The sequence below is a fragment of the Gossypium arboreum genome, chromosome 13 (assembly GCF_025698485.1).
Source record: "Gossypium arboreum isolate Shixiya-1 chromosome 13, ASM2569848v2, whole genome shotgun sequence".
Classification (NCBI taxonomy): Eukaryota; Viridiplantae; Streptophyta; class Magnoliopsida; order Malvales; family Malvaceae; genus Gossypium; species Gossypium arboreum.
This window is the reverse complement of record NC_069082.1, coordinates 67386472-67392892: the sequence shown is the minus strand read 5'-3', so window position 1 is coordinate 67392892 and position 6421 is coordinate 67386472. Positions and strand designations below refer to the sequence as shown.

The window sequence follows — 6421 nt, the reverse complement described above, 5'->3', positions numbered from 1 at the left end:
CTAGTTTCAGGGAAAATTAACGGATCTTAATTTGGAGTTTTGTAGATCAAGTTATAAATAATTTAGTGACTATGACTCAAGTAGACAGCTTTGAATAAACTATAAATAATAGTTGAATTATAGAGAATGTTGCATATGAACATGAAATGTATTAAATTGATAATTAAATTTATTTATTTAAATCTAGAAGATTCAAATACGAAGCTAGATCGAGGAAAAGGAAAAAGTTCGGATTAGTAGATTTTTACTGTTTACAAACAAGTATCAAGGTAAGTTCATGTAACTTGAATTATATTCATAAATTGCTTGAGATTGTATGTTATTGATGTGAATATGATTTGAATGTTCATTGTATGAAAATTAATAAAACATTGATATATTTGATAAAATGGGAAGAAATCCCGTTTGAATGAAAGGAAAATTCGATGGATCTCTGAAAAGGAATTGACGGTAAAAAGGATCAAGCCCGGACGGGTGATCCTATCTGATATAGCCCTCCCAAGAATATGTGTAAATGGATTTAGCCCGACGGGTAATCCGAATTAGGGTCTGAATTTAGCTTTGGACTGGTAATTCAGATCCAAGCTCATTAGAGTAATTGTCGCTGGGGGATTTAGCTTTGACCGGTAATCCCGACAATACTCTATGAGTTTATATTGCGAGGATTTAGCTCGGACCGGTAATCCCGCCGCAAGGTTGAGGTTCACGGAGTGTGCTCTCGAAATGGAAATGTCGCACATGAATATGAATTGACGGACCGAATTGTACACTAAAAGTGTACCTCGGAAAATCCATTGAAATTCGATAAATTCAACGGGATAAATATGAAAATAATAAGGAATGAAAATCATGGTATTGATGAGTACATCAATCATGGTATATATATATATATATTATTGATACATGGAAATTATTGTACTAACTTGAATGTTGAGTTTGTGCATGTTAGGGTAATAATGCATTGAATGGATATATGAATGTTTATTATATTGTATTGAAAATATTAGGTAAGTATAATTCTTGTTACATGAGCTTACTAAGCACAAAGTGCTTACCCTGTTTCCTTTTTCCCTGTTTTGTAGTGTTAAGAGCTCGGAAGTCGGATTTGGTCGGAGACACATCACACTGTCAACCTCAGGATTTCGGTATATAAAGAAACTTTATTTTGGAAATCAATGGCATGTATAAGCTAACAAAGTAAATGTTAACGTGAAATGAATGTAAAGTTAGCCATTAGTATGGTTAACAAACCTGGTTATAGATATGTGATGACGTTATTTTATATAAATGCATGAATCTATCATGAAAATATGTTGAATTGATTTGGTTGATGTGGATTGGTCTCGATTTAATATTACAGGGAAGGTTAGATATTTATAAAAGGGCTATATTGAATATAAAAAAATTAATTAAGTAAACTCCTAGTAATGCCTCGTACCCTATTCCAAAGCAATGAATACGGGTAGGGGTATTACATTTATTGGTATCAGAGCTACGGTTTAGCCGGTTCTAGGACCGATGTAGCAAATACGGGATTAGCTATACATGCCATTTAAATTATTATTGATAGTGTGATATCTCCTGACCATTTAAAATGTGTTTTTCTTATAGTAATGTCATCCCACCGAGCTCAATCTGAGGAAGTGGAGTCATGCTCGCTTCAAAGACAAAGAGAAGAAACTAGCAGAGAAGGCCCAGACAGAGGGTCGAGGGAGGAGGCAAAACAGCCTTCTTTCAAATGATGAATGAATGGTTTAATCAATACTTAAGAACTAACCTCAGAGTGTAGCAAGTTCAAGCTCCCCTCCTGCTCCTTCACGGTTCCCGAGATCCCACAAGGTACAGTCTTGAATCATCGAAAAGGAAAGCTCCAGAGATAAAATTCAAAATATGGGGCGTAAGAATTTGAGCAGCAGTTGATGATGATTCGAACGGGCTAAATTCGTTAGAAAATACTACTCGGGTTCTGGAAGAATTATCTTGTACACCAGAAGAATGTCTGAAATGTGCCGTCTCATCGCTAAAAGATACAGCTTACCATTGGTGGAATACTAAAGCTTCAGTTGTTCCGAAAGAAGAAATTACATGGGAATTCTTTTAGACCGAGTTCGAAAAAAATATATCACCAGAGGTTCCTTGACCGTAAAAGAAAAGAATTTCTTGAGTGAAACAGGCAATAGATCAAGATGTCGAATATGAAAGAGAATTTGTTCGATTGAGTAAATATGCTCGAGAATGGGTACAATCGGTCGAAATGTGCAAACGATTCAAGAAGGGTTGAATGAAGACATAAGTTACTGATCGGAATTCTTGAAATTCGAGAGTTTGCTACATTGGCAGAGAGAGCTTATAAAGCAGAAGAATTGAGCAAAGAAAAGAAACGGGCTGAGAGGGAAGCTCGAATTTTTAGTAAAAGACCGATGGGAAAATCCCAGTTTTCTGCTTCAAAGAAATTGAAGAAATATCAGGATCGTTCTACTTCAGCCATTGGGTATTCGGGCAAAGAGCGAAGTTCTCAACGCACTAATTCAAGGCCTTCTACTCCATCAGTGACCAGTGTTGGCACTCCTAAACCGAGATGCCAGTACTGTAATAAAGCTCATTTTGGTGAATGCCGATTTAAGAGTGGGGCTTGTTACCGATGTGGTTCTTTTGACCATTTCTTCAGAGATTGTCCAGAAAGGGTTGAAAAAGAAGTTGAACATATATCGGCCGAGTAATCTAGTTTCGAGGCGACCACCTCGACCATCCGGTAATGTCGGTGGTAGTCGAGGAGCTACAAAAGATACTATAGGTAGGCTCGAGGTACGAGCACTGCTAGGACATATGCCATTCGTGGCGAGAAGATGCTTCAAGACCCGATGTTATTCTTGGTACATTTTCTTTACTTGATATCGATATTCTGCATTGATTGATCCTGGTTCTACGATTCATATATATGTGTTAAACTTGCAATTGTTAAAAATTTATCTGTTGAACCTCTTGAATTTGTGGTTAAAGTCTCAAACCCCCGGGCGACCTGTGTTAGTGGATAAAATTTGTAAAATTGTCCACCGATGGTAAGAGGTTATTGTTTCCGGTGATTTGATGTTACCGCCATTTGATGAATTTGACGTGATATTGGGTATGGATTGGTTAACCCAAAGATGGTACGGTAGTAAATTGTAAACAAAAATATATTGTGTTAAAATGTCGAATGGTGAGTTGCTCGGGTGAAATCGATCGACGGAGGGTTATCGATATGATTTCGATAATGGCAAGACAGAGGTATGTCAAAAGGGTATGATGCTTACTTGGCTTATGTACTCGACACCAAGGTATCTCGAGTCAAAGATACAAGCAATTCCAGTGGTATGTGAATTTTCCGATGTGTTTCGGAAGAATTACTAGGATTGCCACCGAAAGAGAAGTGGAATTTTCTATAGATTTGATTCCGGGAACTACTCCGATCTCCATAGCTCGCATCTGGATGGCTCCTATAGAATTAAAAGAGTTAAAGACACAGTTGCAAGAGCTTGTTGACAGGGGTTTTGTCCGACCGAGTCATTCACCTTGGGGTGCTCGATTCTGCTTTGTGAAAAGAAAGATGGGTCTTTGAGATTGTGTATCGACTACCGGCAATTTTTAATAAAGTAACCATAAAGAATAAGTATCCGTTACCGGATTGATGATTTATTTGATCAATGAAAGGTGCTACTATGTTTTCAAAGATTGATCTTCGATCGAGTTATTATCGATTCGGGTAAAGGAGTCGATGTGCCAAAAACAGCCTTTAGAACCGTGTACGGGCATTATGAGTTTCTAGTTATGCCGTTTGGGCCAACTAATGCACTGCAGATTCATGGATTTGATGAACCGGATATTTAGACCGTACTTAGACAGATTTGTAGTAGTATTCATTGATGATATTTTGGTTTATTCTCGGATGAAGAAGAACATGCGAACATTTGAGAATTGTATTGCAAATTCTACGAGAGAAGCAGTTGTATGCTAAATTCAGTAAATGTGAATTTTGGCTTCGAGAAGTGAGTTTTCTTGGACACATTGTATCTGCTGAAGGCATCAGGGTAGATCCAAGTAAAATCTCAGCTATTGTCAATTGGAGTCCACCGAAGAATGTATTTGAAGTTAGAAGTTTCTTGGGTTTAGCTGGTTATTATCGGAGATTTGTATAGGGATTCTCTATGATAGCTTCTCCAATGACTCGATTATTGCAGAAAGATGTAAAGTTCGAGTGGACTGATGAATGTCAACAAAGTTTCAACCGATTGAAAGACCTATTAACGAAAGCACTGTATTAGTGCAACTGAACCGTAAGGAATTTGTTATTTACAAGTGATGCCTCATTAAATGGTTTAGGTTGTGTTTTGATGCAAGAAGGTAAAGTAATAGCATATGCTTCAATACAACTTAAACTACATGAAAGAAATTACCCAAGACATGATCTTGAATTAGTCGCTATTGTATTTATTTACCAAGATATGGCGGCATTACTTGTACGGTGAGAAATGTCATATTTATACGATCATAAAAGCTTGAAATATTTGATGACACGAAAGATTTGAATTTGAGACAATAGCAGTGGCTTGAACCGATAAAGGACTATGATTTGATTATTGATTACCATCCGGTAAGGCTAATGTTGTAGCGATGCTTTGAGTAGTAAATCTCTGTTTGCTTTACGAGCTATGAATACCCGGTTATCATTGACTGATGATGGTTCAATCCTAGCTGAATTGAGAGCTAAACCGACATTCTTACAGCAAATATGTGAAGCTCAGAAGAATTATGAGAAGTTATAGGTTAAACGGGCACAGTGTGAGTCAGGTAATGATTCTGAATTTCAGATTGGTTCTGATGATTGTCTATTATTCAGAGGTAGGGTATGTGTACCTCAGAATTCAGAGCTCATACAGAAGATTCTACGCGAGGCCCACAGTAGTACTATGTCTGTACATCTGGGGAGTAATAAAATGTATAATGATCTGAAAAAGATGTACTGGTGGTCGAGAATGAAACGTGATATCTCTGAGTTTGTATCAAGGTGTTTAATATGTCAACAAGTTAAAGCTGAACATCAGGTACCTTCGGGGTTACTTCAGCCAATTACTATACCGGAATGGAAATGGGAAAGAATCACTATGGATTTTCTATTGGGGCTACCTTTATCTCCGAGGAAAAAAGATGCTATTTGGGTGATTGTTGATCGATTAACAAAGTCAGCTCACTTTATTTCGGTACGTATGGATTATTCTTTAGATAAACTAGCTGAACTGTACATATCTGAGATTGTCAGGTTACATGGAGTGTCTGTCTCCATTATATCAGATAAAGATCCCCGATTTACGTCTCGTTTCTGAGACAAATTGCAAGAAGCCTTGGGTACTCAGTTGTATTTCAGTACTGCATTTCATCCTCAGACAGATATCAATCTGAGCGTGTAATTCAAGTATTGGAAGATATGCTCCGATGTTGTATACTAGAGTTTGAAGGTAATTGGGAGAGGTATCTACCTTTGATTGAATTTGCTTACAATAACAGTTATCAGTCTAGTATTAAAATGGCTCCGTATAAAGCTTTGTATGGTAGAAAATGTAGAACACCGTTATATTGGACAGAGCTCAGTGAAAGGAAAATACATGGGGTTGATTTGATTCGGGAAACAAAAGAAAAAGTAAAGGTTATTCGAGATAGTCTAAAAGCAGCTTCCGATCGTCAAAAATCATATGCCGACCTTAAGCGAAAAGAGATTAAATTTCAAGTCGGTGACAAGGTATTTCTGAAAGTGTCTCCTTGGAAGAAAGTTCTTCGATTCGGTCGAAAGGGTAAATTGAGTCCAAGATTTATCGGCCCTATGAAATCATAGAAAGAATTGGACCGATCGCTATTGATTGGCATTACCACCGAACTTGATAGAATCCATAATGTTTTTCATGTATCTATGTTACGACGATATCGATCGATCCTTCACATGTTATTTCTCCGATGAGTAGAGATTCAACCGGATATGACTTACAAAGAAGAACCGGTCAAGATATTGGCACGGAGACAAAAGAGCTTAGAAATAAAAGATAAATTTGGTGAAAGTATTGTGGCAAAAGCACGGATTGAGGAAGCAACATGGGAACCGGAGGAGGCAATGAGGAAACAATACCCAAACCTCTTTCTCGGTAAGATTTTCGAGGACGAAAATCCTTAAAAGGGGAGAGTTGTAATGGCCTAAATTAAGGTTATCGGAACAATGGTTTCGTAACCATAGATCCGATTTAAAGAGAAATTTATTTCAATATTTTTGCTTGAAAATTGATATGATAGGAAAATCGTATGAAAATATTGATAGGAAAATTTTATCGATTTAGTGATTAGTTAGAAAAGAAATTATTGAAGAAATTGGGTAAAATAAGGTATCGGGACCTCTATC

The 6421-nt window shown here is 37.1% G+C and overlaps 1 long non-coding RNA gene across 1 annotated transcript; it reads left to right on the top strand.

Annotated features, from left to right (window-relative positions):
• The first annotated feature begins 228 nt into the window (after positions 1–228).
• On the top strand, positions 229–1309 carry LOC128286516 (uncharacterized). The gene is made up of 2 exons (XR_008277100.1): positions 229–269; positions 1083–1309. It is a non-coding gene; the product is annotated as an uncharacterized LOC128286516 (long non-coding RNA).
• The last annotated feature ends 5112 nt before the right edge of the window (positions 1310–6421 follow it).